Source organism: Orcinus orca, chromosome X, assembly GCF_937001465.1.
Source record: "Orcinus orca chromosome X, mOrcOrc1.1, whole genome shotgun sequence".
NCBI classification, from domain to species: domain Eukaryota; kingdom Metazoa; phylum Chordata; class Mammalia; order Artiodactyla; family Delphinidae; genus Orcinus; species Orcinus orca.
The window spans coordinates 95,797,475-95,817,232 of record NC_064580.1 but is presented as its reverse complement, the minus strand read 5'-3'; the positions used below and the strand labels follow the sequence as shown (position 1 = coordinate 95,817,232).

At 40.6% G+C, this 19,758-nt stretch overlaps 1 protein-coding gene and 1 pseudogene across 9 annotated transcripts in view; one reads left to right on the top strand and one right to left on the bottom strand.

The window, feature by feature from the left end:
• The window catches only part of ACSL4 (acyl-CoA synthetase long chain family member 4), an 86,385-nt gene that overhangs the window by 7,679 nt on the left and 58,948 nt on the right, over positions 1-19,758 (top strand). For 6 of the 9 annotated variants that reach the window (XM_004281531.4, XM_012537353.3, XM_033408786.2 and 3 more), the window contains exon 1: positions 2,729-2,869. The exons of the other annotated variants lie outside the window; for them this stretch is intronic. The gene's annotated coding sequence lies outside the window, so the exon portion shown is untranslated. Of the gene's footprint in view, positions 1-2,728; positions 2,870-19,758 lie in introns of those variants that run through there. 9 annotated transcript variants of the gene reach the window in all.
• LOC117197312 (uncharacterized) lies at positions 2,238-17,437 on the bottom strand (annotated as a pseudogene).

Below are 19,758 nucleotides of genomic sequence, written 5' to 3'. Positions count from 1 at the left end.
CTTTCGGTGGCTTTTATGTTGTATTTTGAATCTGTCAATTGCACTGTACGTTTTCCTAACTCTTCTCCATTTTCACATGTTTATCTCTTCTGTTTCTAATTGGACTAATAGTTCTGGGAAAAACTTATTACCCAGGAAGCCTGATGTAGTGGTAGGCACCCCGGTCTAGGAGTCTTGGCAACTGTGGTAGGAAATCCGGGCTCTGCTACTAGTTAGTTGTATGACTAGTCAAGTCATTTAACCTGCATCTGTTTCTCTATTTGTAAATGGGATAATAATCCCCTGTCTTCCAAACTAGTAAACAATGGTGCAAATGTTCTCTCTAAAATGTCAGACAGTTGGCTGGGGGAATGTTTTGTTCCTGGGTAGTTGTTCTGGAGGGTTTCTGAGGACAAGAAATTAAGCAAGGCTTATTTTGACCCTGAAAAAGTGAAAAAAGAGCAGCTAGAAATAGTGTGGATACACTTGGTTTCCTTTTTGTAGATGTAGCTCTTTTATCCTCTTCACCCGGGGTGTGGTTAAGTGGAGAGGAAAAGGTGGGGTACAGTAGGTGATAAAGGTAGCCAGAACTGTCAGCATTAATGAATAGTGTAAGTGATAACGATCTTGAAAATTCAACTAGTTTCTTGTCTGATAAGTACCTCTATATCTATATTTACAGACATCCTTATACATAGGTATAGATGTAGACATATGCATACATACAAACAAAAACTGATAGCTTCAGGCTCTTCCCTTTATACCTTGTAAAGCTGGAAGAACTTCAGTAACCTAGGACTGACTCAGTGTTCATAGGAAGTTACCTAATTGAAAAGGTCTGAGCTCAGTGACTGCTAGTAAAGGAAATTGACAAGAGTACTCTTTCATTATGTGTTCTTTTTCATTTTGGTCTGATTTACGTGCTACACTGGGTCTGTTCTGTGTCTGTGGTTTGTTTTTTTTTTTTTTTTTTTGCGGTACGCAGGCCTCTCACTGTCGTGGCCTCTCCCGTTGCGGAGCACAAGCTCCGGACGCGCAGGCTCAGCGGCCGTGGCTCACGGGCCCAGCCGCTCCACGGCATGTGGGATCTTCCCGGACAGGGGCACGAACCCGCGTCCCCTGCATCGGCAGGCGGACTGTCAACCACTGCGCCACCAGGGAAGCCCTGTGTCTGTGTTTTAATTCCACCACTAGACACTAAGTTTATTGAGGGCAGGGATGATCATTTCTTTGATTTCGTTTGTGTTAACCCTATTGTACATGACAGTGCTCTGTCACTGTAGGTACCCAGTGAATTATATAGCTGAGAAATGATTAGTTATTTCTGGTATTACAACAAGATCTTGTAAATAAACATGACAAACTTGTTGGTTGAAGTCCTGAACTTTCTAGGTCAATCTCGAAAAAGGAAGTTATATGACTGCCATAGCAAAATTCATAGGCATATTATATATAAGTGGGTGGGCCTGTTGGAAATTGGATGAGTAATTCCACTTCAGAGAAGTAACATACAAAGGCTGTAGCTCTATGCTCTCCAACTGTGGGCCTCCAACCACGTACAGTGTCACCTGAGATGCTTATTAAAGATTCATATTTCTCAGCCCTGCTCAGATCCAGGTATCCATATTTTAACAATCATCCCAGATGATTCAGATGCATACTAAAGTCTAAGAACAACTCTAGCCTGTAACCTGAGGTGGTCACACACACACACAAACACACACGTTGTTACCTCCAGTAATTCTATGGGAAAATACAAAACAGCGAGTGAAATGACATGTCTGTTCCTAGCAAGAAGAGGAAGCTAGTCCTCCATTATGCATCAGACAACTGGAAGCATACTGGCATTTTCTTTCTTTTGGTGATATATTCTTGGCAGTTTGTCGTGGCTCATTTGCAATTATGGTCTGTCTCTTTTGAAACCCCGAGACAGTTCGCCAGCATTTTATTTTTACCAACAATTTCTTGAATCTCTTAGGAACAGTATTTGTAGGACTGGCTCAGAAACAACAATCGGGGCCAGTAAGATGTCATAGTGCTGCGGTGACGTTTCCTTATCAGTTATGAGCTTTTTTGCCATTACACCATCGTGGAAATGCAAGGCATTAAGTGAAAACCCTGCATTCCTGTAATATTTCATAAGTGGGGATGGCTGGATGGGGTCTTAACGTAGTGAGAGGCGAGATAAAGGGAAGAGAGGCGTTAGCTGGGGCTGGGAGAAGCAGGATGTCTTAGGCAAAGAACGTTAAGATCTCTCTCTATAGGAAGAGCAGTGAAGTCCGAAGATGAATATCTTGAAAGGGCAGCTGGAGGACGACCCGAGGGGAACTTTCATTCTGGGGTGGAGTTCTGGGAAGCGAGCGCAGGTGCGGGAGTGGGTCCGTTCTGCACCTCGCTGAAATCAGGCGCCCGGACCTCCCGAAAACACGCTCAATCACTCGGCCCCGGGGACTGGAGCTGGACCCTGCGGTGAGCCCGCGGGGCGCCGTTAGCCGGCTCAGCTCCCCCGGAGCACACCGAACACCCCCCCCCACCCCGCCGCTAGCAGCCCGCTCGGGCCCTCCTTTTCGGCTGACGTCGGGGTGAGCGGAGGCGGGAGCGTGGGTGGGCCGAGCGCGCCTTCGCCGGCGATTCGGCCGGCTGTGCCACACCACCGCGCGCCCCCGCTCCGCCCGCCCCTCCGGGCGCGTCTTTTCCGGGCCCGCGCCACGCTGCGCCTCGCCCCGCCTCCTCCTCCGCCGGCCCTCCGTGTGTGCGCGCGCCGCTGCGGCTTTTTCTCCGGCCTCCGTGGCGCGCCCCTCCTTGCCCCAGCGCTAGCGGGCACGCGGCTCCTTTCCACCAGCCTCTCGAGTGTCGACCGGCTGCGGAGACGCCGCAGGCAGCGCCTCCGGTGAGTAACCCCAGCCGGCGAGGCTCCTGCCCCGGCAACCCGTGCCCTGTCGCTGTGCCGGGGCCCCCGCTGTGCCGGGGTCCCACACCTGAGCCCGGAGGAGGTTGAGGGGACGTTTCCATTACCGGAATCCGCTCGCTTTCTTCTGGAGCTCGGGCGTTCTACCCTCCCGCCTCCTCCGGGGCCGGGAAGATCCCCGAGGTCCCGGTATCATCTCCTTTGCTGAGGTCTGGGGTCCTCGAGACCCTGGCCTGCCTCTTCTTGCCGCTCACCGCCCTCCGAGAGCCAAAAGCATCTTCCCGATCGGGGTACTAGGCTTTGCCATGACCCTTTCTTTCCAAATGAGCACATCAAGGGCTCGCCAGACCTCCAAACGACCTTTAGGGCGCTCCTGGACCTCAACTCCATTTTGTCCCCTTCGAGTCTCTCTATATCTGAGAGCTAGGGGATCTCTCTGGCCCTAGAAGCATCCGCCCTTCGAATTTGAGGGATGCCCTAGCTTCCGATATCCTCTTAGCTTCCGTATCTTTAGGTAGGTTAGAAAAACGGCTGGTTTCTAGCAGAAACATGCTCTTATTTTTTCCTGTTCTACCTATCTACATCCTTGTCCTCCATGGGTGCTGTATATTTAGCATCAGCTTTATTCACTTCCTCTTCCTCTCATTCGATTGCCCTACAGAAAGAACTGTGGTCGATGTCAATAGCACAGAGAAGAATCGAGGAGAATATGATTCACTGCCTAGCCCCCATTAAGGGGTTACATATTTTAAATAAGACGTCATTTCTTCTCTTCACTCCAGCCATCTCCTCCTTCAAAGGCATTTTTTTTCACCCTCTTGAAATGACTTTGCTCTCATCGTTTTCACCTTAAAAAAAAAAATCATCCCTCTAAGAAACGGCGAGATGGAGAATAAGGGCTAAATGGCATTTAAATGAACCCCTTTGAAAAAGTAAGCAGTCTGCTTTATTGGTTAATGGTTTGATCAACGCCTCAGTTTCCTCATTTACAAAAATGAGGATGTTGAACGAAGGTTCCTTCTAGTGTTTTGATTCCAGGACCTCTAAACTCATGCTTAGTAACATGTTGCAGCATAACGGAGATTTAACCTGATGAAATCCTCATTTCCCGGTAGTTGCTTGTTGCTACGTTACTTTTTCTTTTATATTGCCTGTAACAGATAGTTTTACCTGCTCTTGGTACATAAGGCTGTAAGCAGAGATCCAATGACTGTACTGTCAATGAGCATATCAATCAAGATTTTAATAGTGTGAGGCCTCTTCCTCGGATTGTAATAGAGCTCATCTTTACGATTGAAAAGAAGTGTGAGACTTGTAAGAATAATTAACACCCTCTCTGCCATTTAGGTGGAGGATGAAACATTAAACTGTTAGTCTGCTCGCACCACAGAATAAAGTACCTTATTGTTCTGATAGGAGAAGTAATTTGACACCTAAAAATCCACAGGTGTAATGCAACAATTAACATCTTGAATAAATTCAATTTTCCCCCTAAAACCCCTATTTTAAAAATAAGAGATTCAGATTCAGATTTTTTGTTTGAGTGTTTTGGGTAGGGGTGGGATGGGTGGAGAAAGGACAGGCTTGCCCAGTTCAGTGAGAAGAGAAATGAATTGGGACTCTGGAGAGGCTCAGGTGCCAGTTCCAGTGCTAGCTGATTGTATAACCTTGAATAAGTCACTTTACCTCTCTTCATTTTTGCATCTGTCAAAGGGTCTTGATGTTGGCAGAATAATCCGTATAAGTCCCCCAATTTGAAAAATACATATATATATATCTCTCTCACAATTTGCATTAAGGCTGTGCCGTAAATCCTTAGTTAAACTAAGCTAAGGTAAATCCTTAGTTATTTAGAACGTTTTTCTGAAAGATCTGCTTACACTGGTTCCAATCTATATATGCATAATTCTTAATTCATCCTTATCAAATGAATTACTATATGTGGAAGTCTATAAATTGGGAAGCATTTTACAAAAGTCAGGATTGCTAACTTAAGCTTGCAAGTGAAGGGTGTGCATACCACACTTTATTATTATTTTTAAACATTCAGGGCTTTTAAGAAATTTGTACGGGAATGTATACATACTGCCTTGTAACTGTAATTGGCTAGGCGCTTGAAAAGAATATGCAGGCATCTCAGTCATTCATTCATTTGTTCGTTCATTCAACTTATCTTGTTCCTCCATCTGTCACGTATTTTGTGCCAGGCCACTAGGATATGATGGTTAAGAAGACAATCCTTACCCTGCAAGGTTTAGTTTTATAGTTCAGGATGGAGGTGATGATGGTAGAAGTTTTGGAGAGACAGTTTGTATGTCAGTTTATTTTTATTAACAACAGTCAAATCAGGGACAGAAGCAAAATCCTGGGGAAGTTAAGGCTCCCCAGGGGAGGAGGAGATGATTGTAGCCTGTAGGCTCTCTTCTTGGCATTTCTTTTTTTTTTTCTTTCCTTGACTTTCAGTTATTGAGACTTTAGCAAAAATGAAAGCTTTATTTTTTCCACTCCTGCTATTGGTTGGTCTTATATATTCTTTATCTTCCTTTCTCTTTTAACTGTTTATTTTAAGATAGTTGTAGTTTCTCATACAATCATAAAAATAATCCCCTTTAATTTTCCCCAGTGGTAACATCTGGCATAACTGTAGCATAATGTCACAAGGAAATTGAGACAGATACAGTCCATCCACCTGATTCAGAGATCTCCAGTTTTACATCCACTCACTTGCGTGTGTGTATTTAGTTCTATGCAGTGTTACCATATGTGTAAATTCGTGTGACTACCACCACAGTCAAGATACAGGACAATTCCATCACCCCAAAGGTCTCTAATGTTGCCCTTTTATAGCCACAGCCATCTCCCTCGCTCCCTGATCCCTGGCAACGACTGATCTGTTTTCCTTGCCTATAATTTTGTCATTTCAAGAATGGTATACAAATGAAATCATGCGATGTGTAATCTTTTGAGATCGACTTTTTTTCACTCAGTGTAATTCCCTGGAGATTCATGCAGGGAATGTGTCTTGTATCAATAGTTCTTTTTCATTCCTGAGTTGTATTCCATGCTGTGGATGTATACAGTTTAATCGTTCACCCATCGAAGGACATCTATTTCCCGTAGTTTGTAACCTATTATGAATAAAGCTCCTATGAAAAATTGTGTACTGGTTTTTGTATGAACATAAATTTCCATTTCTCTGGGATAGTTGCCCAAGAGTGCAATCACTGTTCGTATGGTAGTTGCATGTTTAGTTTTATAAGGAACTGCCGAACTGCTTTCCAGAGTGACTGTGCCATTTTACATCCCCCCGCCCGTGCCCCAGCAATGCATGAATTGTGCTCATCCTTGCTGACACTTGGTGTTGTCACTATTTTTTATTTTAGCCATTCTGATAGATATGTATATAGTGATATCTTGTCATAGTTTTAATTTGCATTCCCCTGGTGGCTAATGATGTTGAACATCTTTTCATGTGCTTATCTGCCATCTCTGTATTTTCATCAGTGAAATGTGTGGTCGTGTCTTTTGTCCATTTTCTAGTTGGATTTTTTTTTTTTACTGTTGAGTTCTGAGAGTTCTTTATATATTCTTAATACTAGTGCTTTGTTGGCTACATGGTTTGCAAATATCTTCTCCCATCCTGCAGCTTGCCTTTTCGTCGTCTTCACAGGGAAGTTTCGCAGAACAAAAATCTTTCATTTTGATGAGGTCCAGTTTATCAATTTTTCCTTTTATGGATCATGCCTTTTGTGTTAAGGGGTCTTATGTACCTTTGTTATTTAATTTTATTCCTTGCTGTTCTGTATAACATCCAGTACTTCTGTAAGCAGTGTGAATATTTTTTTCTTTGAGCAATCCTGGAGCTCAGATGTATTCTTTGAACTAGTGGTCTTGATGGCTTTCAGTGTGTGTACATACTCATACATGCTCTCACTATATTAAAATGGCTGCCATCCTTTTGTGCCTTAAAATATAATTTCTGCCTTACCGGGCAGTCAAATGAAACATTAAAATTAATATTTTAAAATTAAGTAGACACGTCATATGCCAAGGAGATTTTTGGTTTCACTTTCTAATTTTAAAATATTTTGGCAAAACTGTATAGTTTCTAATCAACATTTGTGGTAAGTAGTCCAAAGAAAAAAATCGTGTTCTCATTTAAATGTACTTTGAAAGTCTGCTTCTGCGTTTTAAGTAGTGAAGTTGCGAATATGATGATAGATTTAGTAGGCTTTTGCTACTCAGAATAGTGAATAGAAGACTGTTGAATTTGTCTGTCTAGACCTCATGTTTTTCTTTTATAGTAGCTACTTAATGTTCATTTTAATTATCTTTTAGAATAAGCATTAGTTTTAAGGTGACTTACAGTGTTATATTTTGAAAAATAGATGTGCTCATATTATGAGAACTTACAGGAAGAGCTTAGTGATCGATTTTTAGAGTATTCATTTCTGTAAGGTGGTACTGAAATTATTACTTGTCCCTTCAGTGTCACCATATTTGCTCAAATAAGTGTATAGCCAGGGTAGTGGATTTGAAAAAGATCAATCATTGGTATAAGACAAGGGCTGGTAAAATACTGCCGGTGGCCAAATCCTGCCCACCACCTGTTTTTATGAATAAATTTCTGTTGGAACACGGGCACATCCATTCATTTATGTATTGTCTGGCTGCATTCAAAATACAATGTCAGAGTTGAAACAGAGAACTTATGACCCTAAAAGCCAATTTACTCTCTGGTAAATTTTACACAAAAAGTTTGCCCAGAGATAACGCAACCTTAAAAATTATTGAGTCTATGTTATAAAGGAAATTTGACAAACTTTACCTTGACTTTTAGTATCTTTTAGGTATATTTCCATGGGAAATTGTGGTTCAGAACAGTGTATTCATTTTCTTTAACTAAGTCGGAAGGCACTGTGGTCTAGGAGCAGCATTAAGGAATGGATAGAGAGTTGGGAAGGTTGATGTTGTTGTTGTTGTCGTCAAGTGTGGGGTATTTCAGTGTGAATGTCAATCTACAAGTAGGGCAAATAGTGAGATTCAGAAGCAGGCCTGTCCAGTTGCGATGTCCTTTGGAGATCCTGCTGTAAGCCAGAGCGGTAACGACAGAGCCAGGTATGGCAGCACTGTTGCTCCTGCTCCCCAAACTTCTGTGATCTTTTTTTTTTTTTTTTTTTTTTTGCCGTACGTGGGCCTCTCACTGTTGTGGCCTCTCCCGTTGCGGAGCACAGGCTCCGGACGCGCAGGCTCAGCAGCCGTGGCTCACGGGCCCAGCCGCTCCGCGGCATGTGGGATCTTCCCGGACCGGGGCACGAACCCGTGTCCCCTGCATCGGCAGGCGGACTCTCAACCACTGCGCCACCAGGGAAGCCCTGTGATCTTTAAATACATAGTAGTTTGAGCCTATCAAGCTGACCTTAAGACTGGCTGGTTTATTATTTTGTTTGCACAGCTTCCTTTCGTACATTAGAAGTTCACACTTTAGTTCTTTTAAACGTCCTACCTACAAGTAATGTTGAAAATGGAAATTGAGTTAGCACTGTGGGCTGTATATTTGGAAAGAAATGGATCTCAGCCTCACATCATACACAAAAATACATTAAGGATGTATTTTAAAAATTTCTGGAAAGCACAAGACACCATAACAAAGTTAAAAAGGCATATGACAGACTGGGGGGAAATAACTTCTACATATGCAGTGGAAGCTTTTATTGACTTTTACTTAACTGACTCACCATATTAAATGATACTCATTTCTTTCGTAAAATACACTGTGCCCTGAACACTTGATATTAGTAGGTTGGTCTCAGGTAAGCCAGGCTTGTGGACCCACCAGTACAACAGATGCTTTTATTACTGAACCTATATATGCTCGTTGTTCTTGTTTTTGTAAATATGTAATTTATTTTCATATTTTATAATGTGGTACAGTCTGAGTAGTGGGGAATTGAAGTTCTTACTGAAAATTTACATATGAAATGATATGATGTCTGGTATTTGCTTCAGATTATATGGGGGTTGAGGTACGGAGTGCATAGAGTTGTGAAAGAAACAAAATTCAGCACGTATAGATAATTGTTGAAGCTGGGGGATAGGTTTATTATAACAAAACAAATGGTATGCTTTGGAAAGAGTTGATGAAAGCAAGTTATTACTGTATAATTAGGTGTGGGTAAGACAATGATAAAAGATTTGTATAAAATAAATATAAAAATCTGAGGGGTTCTCTACTCATAGTTCCTTGCAAGTGTCTTTTAAGTTCTTTGACGTTCTACATTATCTAAGAATTCAAATTAAATTTCTTTACAATCCAGGGGCCTGGAGTTAAAGAAAGGTCTTGGCTTCTTGGCCCTTTATCAAAAGTTTGACGAATGAGTGTACATTTACCACTGATAAAATGAAGATAAAATGAAATGTTTGTCATGTGCATATTTTCTTATGACTGTTCACCTTAGTTGACCTTTTCAATTAGCTAATCAAGTGTTCCAAATAACATTAGATAAAAAGGTTTCTACTGTGTAATATCTATGATATGTAAAGAGCTCCTACAGATCAATAAGAAAAAGGCACCTGTTAGAAAAAGTGGCACAGGGTTATGAATTGGCCTTTCACATAAGAAGAGATTGAAATGATGATTAAAAAAGAAAAGATGCTCAAATTCATTCTAATAATTAGGGAAATGGAAACCTTTTTTTTTTTTTTTTTTTACCAAATACATTGGCAAAAGCTATAATATCCACTTTTTGAAAGAAATGGGCACTCTCATACACTGTTAATGAGAGTGCAAATTGTGTAGCTTTTTGATAGAGGGTACCAAAATCCTCTCATTTTTTAAATATGCATATATTTTGGCCCAGCAATTCTGTAGGAAGCTATTCTAAGGAAATACCTGCACATTTGTATAAAGATGCATACAAGATTTCAATGCAGTGAAACTGGTCATAACAGTGAAAACTTGGCAGCACCCTATATGTCCATCAGAAGGGGAATGATTTAAATAATGGCATGCTGTTCTGTGGAATAACATGGGGCTATTAAAGGAAAGAAACCCTATATAAAGACCTATATAAACTGACACAAGAGTTCCAAAATATGTTGTTAACGGTGGGGGGTGGGCAGAGGAGGGAGTTATAGAACAGTCCGTATACCATGATTCTGCTTATCTAAAAGAACAAAACCTTACCATGCGTATGGATAATACAAAAAAGTGTGATTGATACGCACCACAAATGGTTATCTCTAGGGCAAAAGGGAGTGGTGTTAGAGGAAGGCAGTATAGAGATACTTATACATTTTACCCTATACAATTCTACAGTGCATTTTAATTTATGATTACTATTTTGATACTAATTATACAGATTCATCATACGCAACATTACACACTGGAGGATAATTACAATGCGATTCTGAAATGGAGTGAATGCCTTGTATTTAGACAGCACTCGGGTAGTTTTTAAAAATAATTTTCTCCCTTTGTTAAAGTAGTATTTGTATTGTCTAAATTTTCTGCACTGAAAATATGAGTATAAAGAAGAATAAGAGCACCATAATCCCATACCCAGGGAGATCTATTGTCAACTTCTGGGTACACGTTTGTGTACACACATGTTTGGATGCTTGCATGCACACGTGTGCACACATACATGCACGTGTGCAAACATACGTATCTTCTTTCTACAAAAATGGGTTCTTACTGTGCATACCTATTTGTAATTTGCTTCCTTTAACTTGACTCTATACTGTGAGCATCTTTCACGTTTGGTAACTCTGAATAAGTGAAAAAGACATTTTAGTGGGAAGAAGAACAACACTGTGCCATGTAAGTATAGTGTTCCACTTAAAATAACTGGTTTCTAGGACAAACTATAATCTTAAAGTCATGGCCACCAAAAGTAAATAACCAAGGAATTAAAAAATCCTCAATGTTAAACCAGTTCAGTTCTGTTTGGAATTTATGCACATGTTGTTTAAATTGTAGTTACTAGTAATGATGTATAAGTGCAATGTATTAACATGTCATTAGGAATCTTTTGGGTGGGGTTTGGTTTTAATGAAGATTTTAAAACTGAACTTGAACAGTTATTTTGGTTCAAAGAAAAACCAACCGGTCTAATTTTTGGTAAATGTGTGGGCTTAGTTGTGTTCTTTCACAGCTTACAAAAGTAAAGAAAATCTAGGTCTCTGTGGCAACATGGATCTTTGTGTATGGTAACTCAGTCTGTAGTATATAAAATTGTACATTAGGAGAACTGTGTTGGATTTGGGCAAGTATGTACGTATTCTGCTCGCATGTCCTCTAGAAGCATTTATTAAGCACATCCGCCCTAGGCTCATTATAACCTTTTCTGGGTTTATGCTGTGGGACTTAGAGGTGAAAAGACCGTAGTTTATGATGAATTCAATAGAGTATTTAACAAAAGAAGATTCTACCTTGTAGACAATGGTGTTAATGTGATGGCCTAGCGTAGCTGCTCATATTTTTGTTATGGCGATTGAAATAGCATCGCTGCTCTCCAAGGCTGTGTATCTTGTGCATTTTGGCCTTTCTGGAATTGATTTCACAGCAAGAGGATTTTTCTTTCATAGGCGCTGTGAAGTTAGCAGATTTTATGTGGGAGTCAGAATAGAGGTTTCCCATTTCTCAGTTGATTGATGACAGAGACATGTGAGATGAGGCTAGTAACAGAGGTATTGAAAATATTTATGGTGGCTTCTAGTGGTTGTTAAGAAGTTAAGGCAGTGGAAGGCATGGTGAAATACCTGTTTTCTCTTAGGTATCCTGTTTATTACCTTCAACATGTGCCTAAAGCATTTTAATACTACAAAAAAAGTAATGATAGGGTTTTGAAGGACCACTCCCCTGGGGGTACCCGAGTGGTGAGTCATCAGAGAAAGCCTGCAGAAATGGGCAGAGCTGCTCCTGCTGAAATGGTGATCATTCGTTATTCTCAGAATATGTTAGTCATTTCTGCTTCTCAAATGAACTGAAAGCTGAACGTTTCCCGCAGACAGGAAACAGGAACTTGGTTGAATGAGCTTAAAGTTCAGTTATGGCTTTGGAAACAGAAGAGAAGACAGAACTAGCACTAGTATCTCATGGGACGCATCCAAGTAAAAGATGCTGTGTTCCCCATGACCACTGAAGATACTAAGTTGAGACATAGCTTAAAAGAGTAATTGAAAAATCATCACTTGACTGGGGGGTAGAACTGGGCAGATCTAGCCATAAACAACTGTCAGACGAATGTGTTTCAAATAGAGCAGAAAAGAGAAAAGCAGGCTAGGATAATGGTATTCTTGTACTTGGAACCACAGAGACCTTCAAGATTTGCTGCAAGGTTAGTTTAGTATGCTTTAAAGCCTTTGGTGAAATATTTGGGATTCCTTTTGTGCCCAGGCACTTCCTTACAGGAGTAGGTTGGAATTTCTGTGAAGCAGGTGGTTTCCATACTCTGGAAACTAGAAAAGTCATGGTTCAGGCTCACTGTTTGGTGAATTATAGCAACCTGCAGATGGGAAGCTGTGTAGTGTTTATTTCCCCCAATAGAAAGAAATGTCAGTATTAGCATATTCATTCAAATATAGTTACACATTTTACATTTTCAAGCAGAATGACTGAACTCGTAAGGACATTATATAACACAGCTTTTCCACCAGAAAATTTTGGATTCCTCTGCTTAGATTTTGTTTTTAGTGTCAAGTATAAAGGCCAGGGTTTTTATGTGGAAGCAGGTTTTTAATTTATGCACATATTTACATTAATTTGAATATTCTCTTGATCACCAGGAGATTGTTGAATATTAAACTGTTAGTAAGGGAGTAGCTTTCTTTAGGAAGTATCCTCCAAAGAATTTACTTCTTTACAAGTAATTTTAGAAAAGACAGCTGCAAAATGGAAACTTCCCTGGTGAATATCCCACCTTTTTTTTTTTTTTTTTTTTTTTTTTTGCGGTACGCGCGGGCCTCTCACTGTTGTGGCCTCTGCCCTTGTGGAGCACAGGCTCCAGACGCAGAGGCCCAGCGGCCATGGCTCACAGGCCTAGCCGCTCCGTGGCATGTGGGATCTTCCCAGACCGGGGCACGAACCCGTGTCCCCTGCATCGGCAGGTGCACTCTCAACCACTGCGCCACCAGGGAAGCCCCCACCTCCTTTTTTAATCCATGTTTTGAAATGGAGTTCCCCAACCTCACTTTTAAGCCTTTCTTTTATGGCCTGAGTAGAATTGAATGAGGGGTGATCCTCAACCCCAGAAGTGCCGGCTGACTTGAATCCTAGCTCAGTAGGGTCATTCTGGAGTCACTGTAAGCCTAAGGGCTCTGCAAAGGTAGAAGAATATTCTACCTGGCTCTTGGAGGAAGAATATTCCAGTGCTCAGATAGCTTCCCAATCTCTATCTTGTCTCAGTGGTACCCTGCATTTGAGCCGTTGTTACTTGGTTATATGAAATGTTTGTGTGGAGTGATTGGCCTATGATTGCAGTGATATAGTACATGTGGTGCAATGGGAGAGTCATTCCTAACTTAACTTTCAGACAGCTGATCTTTTTCTCAAAAAGCCCCTAACCCTAAAGATTGTAGGGGTTTTTTTTCACCTCTTAGGGAGAAAGTGCTTCCTTACAATCTAGCTTCTAATTGTCCTCAACTGAGGAAGACTATTGACCACCTCCCTCCCTGCCTTTGACTGAAGGGTCATGTTGCTTAGGGCACTGCCCACAGGAAAGAGGAGGTCAGTGCTGTACTAGGGCATGACCAAAGGAGTGAGAGTTGGCCATGAACATATGGTCTCTAGCCAGAGCATACCTTGAGTTTTGAAAACTAGGAATCTCAACTCCAGTTTGTTCTTTAGAGACATATTTTAAAAACAAGCTGTAGTCTATTGGGTCCCTAAGCTAAGAGTGTGTTGAGAAGCCTTGCAGTGTTGAATCTGATATCACAGTCTCTGGTGGAAATCTGCAAAAGTGAGTCAAAACTGTGTGTTTTTCCAAAGACAGAATTGTTGTTATGAAACACATATATGTTACTTTAATGACTTTGATGAGATGGAAGCAACTCATTTTGAAGCAGCTAATTTTGGCTGAAAGAATTGCTTTTCAACCTAGAGTTGATTTCTTTAATTTTGCATCATTCCTAGCTAATGTGACACTAAGGTCATTTTATATGTCTGGTCTCTTCTAGATGTCATAACATTTTGTCATGAGATCATGAGAAAATGTCTCTTCTGCTTTGAGAGGAGTGAGTAGGAGTCTGCTTAGGATGGAAAATCAATTCTTAGATTTGTTGCCTCTGCTGCTGACCTCTGCCTCCTGTGTGAAAGAAAATCAATGATGTTTCAAAGTCATACAGTTACATATTTGGGTTCCATAAAATTGTTCTGTGGAATGAGCTAAACTTTTAGAATTTGAGTTTGGTACTTGGCCAGATCTGGGGACATGTCCTGCGATTGCTAGACCTTTTTTTTAAAAAAAATTTTTTTTTCTTGCTTTTACCGGCAGTAGCCCATTGCTAATGAAAGATCAGGATGTTGCCTGGACTTGGCACCAGGCACCGAACCTCAATGCCTTTCTCTTCTACTTTCAGACATAGCAGCCCTGGAAACCATAAGATCGAGGTGCTGGAAGCATTCTGATAATCCCTTTTCTTATTCTTTAAAAATCTGGCCTGTTGCTGTCACACAACCATCAGGCCTCAAACAGAGAACGTTTGTTTTCAGAACCTCCTCTGTGTTGACCTTAGTTTTGCTTTTGAAGAAGAGTAAGCAGCAGGTTGCCCCGTATAGTACATGAGAAAGAGAACCGCCTTTACCTTTTACTGCTGCTCACATTGTTTGCAGATGCTTCCAGGAGGATTGAATTATAACCTAATTTAAAGAGGATGTATTTTCGCTTAACTATACACAGAAATAACTGCAAAGGGATGTCTTAAAAGCAAATTACACATTGTAGGTACAGCAGAAGTTAAATGCTTTAGGGATAAATGGGTGATATCTGCTGGTCGGAAATATCAACACTGTTGAAGTTATAGCAAGTTTCTTGGCTGACGTTTTTATGGGGACACATAACTCCCCTTCCTTAAACAGTGTTTCATTGAGATGGGAAAAAGACTTCTGCTCTGCTTGGGAGTTTTTAGTACACTGGTGCTTCTCTTTAAATCTGTTTTTGAAATTCTTGTTTTGGATCTCATCTTCTGCAAAAGTGCCTTATATTGACACATTGTCAATACTCAAGTAAGGAAACCTACAAGTAAGGAAACCTACAAGTAAGGAAACCTACAAGTAAGGAAACCCCCTGTTGTGTGTGTTCTGCAGTGGAACTAACTTATTCCAAATTTTACACTTGCTGGAGGATTATTATAACCAGAAGGTTATAACCTGTTTGTAACAGACGGATAGTAGTCTGCAGATGAAATTGATCCAGACCTTTTAGTTTTCTGTTTGTGTTTTTAGCTCTGCATTGTCCTTTCCTTTATTCCTTTTCAGAACCTCACTTTCAGGCTTTGCATAATTTTCCTTGCCCTAATATTTAAAGGAAATTGTAAAAAATCCATTTTGAGCAAGCCAGCTGTTACCTACGCATTAACAGGTATAACTGGATAATCCCAGAGGGTAGCTATTATTATTAACTTTTTAAAAAAGTCTGGTTGGGCTATTATTATAGGGTTGAGGGTTGGCTCTTGGGTATCCCTCTTTTCCTATTATACGTATATGTCTGCTCTCTATGTTAGTCTCATGTCCTCTTAAAATATTGTCTATTGAACAGTAAGCTCCATAAGGAGTGGGCTTGGTAAACGCTCATTGAATTTTTCTTGAACAAATGCATGTGCATGTACCTGTAGCTGCCCAAGATTTGGGAAACTAAATTTTTAAAAATTTTACAGATGAAAAGGGTGGTTACTGGCTATACTTATTTTTAATTTTTTTTCCCTCAAATGTCCTTATGGTGGTTAGTCTTCAGCAGTGATGATTACAAAACCAAAGAAAATAGAGACTCAACCGTTTGTTTCCTGCTTCAGTGAGCCTATGCCCAATAGGATAACATCACTTTCATATTATGAAAGTCACTGCATATGTCATTAAGTCTTTACAACTTTTGGTTGTCATGCTAGAAGGCATAGCTTCTTCCAAGACTTCTTTCTACCAAAGAAGTTTTATTCCACCATATTCTTATTTAAATGTAGGAATCTCTTAACCAAATGGATTTTTTCTTCTGGATTTAAAAAATGTGATCTTAATACATGGCTTATTTTTTTAAATAAGTGTTTCATTTTGGAATAATTTTAGATTTACAATGAATTTGTAAAGATAGTTCAGAGGTCCTGGATATTTTTCCCCAGCTCCCCCTAAAGTTAACATTTTACATAACAGACACTGGTGCAGTACTCTAGAATTTATTTGGATTTCCCTAGTTTTACTACCAAAGTCTTTAATTTTTTTCCTGTTCCAGGATCCAAAATTGTTATACATGTTTATTTTAGAAAACATGTATGGATAAAAAAACAAAACAAAGTACGGGTAGTCCCCCTACGCAGAGACAACTATTGAGATTTTTTTAGTATATATCCTTCTGTATCCCCCAAACGTTTTTGGATTCCCCTAGAAAACAAAATGTGTTTTATATACTGTTTTGTAATTTGCTTTTTTACACTTAATATAGCATTTAAATTTTTTGTGAACATCTTCCCATGTCTTCTATTTTTAATGTAGTTTAATCTATTCCCTAGCCTTATTTATTTGTTTATTTATTTGGCCATGCCAGTGGCTTGAGGGATCTTAGTTCCCTGACCAGGGATTGAACCCAGGTCCCCGGTAGTGAAAGCGCCAAGTCGTACCCACTGGACTGCCGGGAATTCCCTGTCCTTAGTTATTTTGTTTCCATTTCTTTGTTCAGTTAATTCTTCATGATTTAAGGCCAAACTGTGCGGGTGTTCTCAACGTTTCCCCCCCAACAAACCTGAGAAATAGGACACTCCTATCAGTAACAATGGCTCATTAACCCAGTGATTCTAAATATGTGTGTATTGGGTTGAACCATTTGAAATTGCTATATTTGTGTATGTAACAGCTTTTCAACTATTGGCAATTTTATATGGTTCAACCTAATAGTTTAAAAAAGCTTTCTAGGTCATTATGATCCCTTTCCTCCATTCTCACTCCACTGAGAACCCCTGGCCTCTCACTCTACTGAGAATCTCTGCATTTAGAATGGTGAGCTGACTCTGAAACATTTCAGCAGGCAAAAATGTTGACAAATCACCTTCCAGGTGTCTCTGATAAACACAACATCCTTAAGACTTATGCCTATGTTGATGACATATGCAGAGAACTTGAACTCTGGTGAATTGCATCTGTCCATCAGCATGTTGAAAATAGACTTCTGAGCATCCAGCCTAAGCTCTGGAAAATACAGGCAGACTGATGGCTCCGAGTCCTGGTTCTGTATCTGTATTGGATAGCCAGGGGCACTGGCGCCACCCAGTGGTACCTTGTAGACGAGCAGCTGATGTTGCTCTTACCTCTACTTTCACTTTTTTCTTTCTTTCCTCTTCTCCCATGTTTATGGTCTCACCTTCCTTTTCTTTTCTCCATCTGTGCCAATTGCAGTAACGGGTTTCATTTAGCCCAGCTGATGAGAATCAGAGCGCTACACTAGCCATATAATTTTGCTGTGATATCCTTATTTAAGTAAAGGCTTTGGAATATGAGACATGAAATCATACGTGTAAACATACTGAACAGACTGTTATTCGCTCTGCTGATGAAGTCATGATTCCTACCCAGAATGGGAGTAAAATTTGTACTGTGCCAGAATGTGGTCCATCTTGTGTTTAATTTCAAGCTTGTCAGTGTATGAGAGGAAGCACGCGTATGTATCTCAGATGTGAGGAGGCATACATACATAGAGTGAAAGATTTAACTGGGAAATCATTCTTTGGTTTCCTTCGTCTTTAGTATGACTTGTTATTTCAGTCAAGAACTATTTAGTAAGCACCTACTGTGTACCTGTACTGTGCTAGGTTCTGGGGATTATAGCAGCGATGGGGACAGAGATGACTTCTGTCTTTAAAGAGCTTACAGCCCAGCCGGGGAACAGAAACTTGAACGCGTTTAGGTGCTGTGCTGGGAGAGGAAACAGCAGAGGCACCTGACGTAAAGCGGGCAGGTCAAGGAAGGCTTTTTAGAAGCGTCATTCAAACTGAGACCTAAAGGAAGCCAGGAAAAGGGAGAAGAGAATGTTCTTGGCAGAGAGAAAAGGATGTGCTAGACGCAGAGGTGAGAGATTAAGCTACGTGCTTTTGAGAACCTAAAAGAAGTTTGTGATGGCTCGGGCTGTGAGATCAACTCATTTATAAGTTTCACACCAGTCCCGGGAGGTAGGAGTAGTATTCCCTCCCTGTTAGAGTTGTAGCAGATGAGGCACAGAGGGCACAGAACTTGCCCGAGGTCACCCCACTCTAGTAAGTTGTCGTGCCAAGAACTGGACCCAGGCCGTCTGGCTCCAGCACGTTGGCTCACAACTACCTCAGCAGGACGCTGCATTATAGATACTGGAGCTTCATTGTCCTCCCCCCCTCCCCGGCTCCCCCCCTTTACCCTTTGATGAAGCATAGCGCCTTATCTTGTTCATCTGTGGTCTTCTTAAGGGCCAAGTTAAATCTTTCTTAGTAAACTGAACGTTAGGCTGTACTGGGTACAGCCTCTTCCAAGAACTGGAGCTTACAAATAATGTGAAGAAGTCCTTAAGCTTACAGCATCTGGGTTAGCCCGGAAAGTCTCGGGTTTGCTTTAGTCTTTTATCATTGATTGGGAATCAAATACCTCATTTGATGTGCAACTCTATGGTTGCTAACCCATATTTTCCAGAAAATCATAGATGGGAAGTTGTAATTGGTCGTATTTTTAAAAAATGAGTGTAAGGTATGTATTCCCCACAAGGCTAGAATTTTTGTTTGCTTGCTAAAGTTGATTTGGCAATATCCTTTTCTCTGACTTAGGTTAAGTTAGTGAAAGGGTAAACACAACTTAAATAGGACTATAGTCTTTAAAAGTCATATGAATTAAAAACCTATTCATGGAGATATTTTCTTACAACAGATCTGATTTGTCCTTTATGTACTTAATATACAAGTGTGCGCTTTGTAAGATGAGGAATTGACTTCAGTTTGAAATTATTAATTAAAGTTTAATTCTAGATTTTAGAAGTTGGGTTATAAATACTCAGTTGTATATAAACTATTTAAGATTGTTGTAATTTGATATCGTTGAAACACTTGGAATAAAAAGGTGTGTGTGTGTGTGTGTGTGTGTGTTAGATGGCACAAAGCTGGTTGTTTCATTTATTTTCCCATTTGTATATGACTGTGGATTCAGTCAGGACTTAGTACTTGGAAGTGTCTTTCCAGTAGTGAAGGTAAGGCTTTTGCTGATGTAGGCATACATTCTTGCCTTGTTCTCCGTGCGACCAGAGTTAGGGTTATTACTGGGGTCATCATTACGGATGTTTTTGCAAAAAGGCGGGGGGACACTCTGATAAGAATTACTCTGGGACAACATGTGTAAACCAGGGGACAGACCTAGGCAAGCTGGGAAATTTCCAAGTACTAAGTCAGTCGGGTTGAGCCAGTGCTTCTGAAGCTAAGCTCACAAATTGAGGTAACCAGCAGCCACAGGTAGCTTTCCCTTTACTTTGGAGTAAAACCATTAATTTTCCAGTAAATGTGTTATCGTATATTGCAGTGGAATTGTATGTGTAGCAGCTGTGTTCCTTTTAGAAGTTTGAGCATTGTGAACTCAGTGCTGCTAGGCCCTGTCGAGGTTATTGCAGGACACAGAGCTGTGTGGGCCTTACAGGAAGTGAGATTACTTAATGATACTT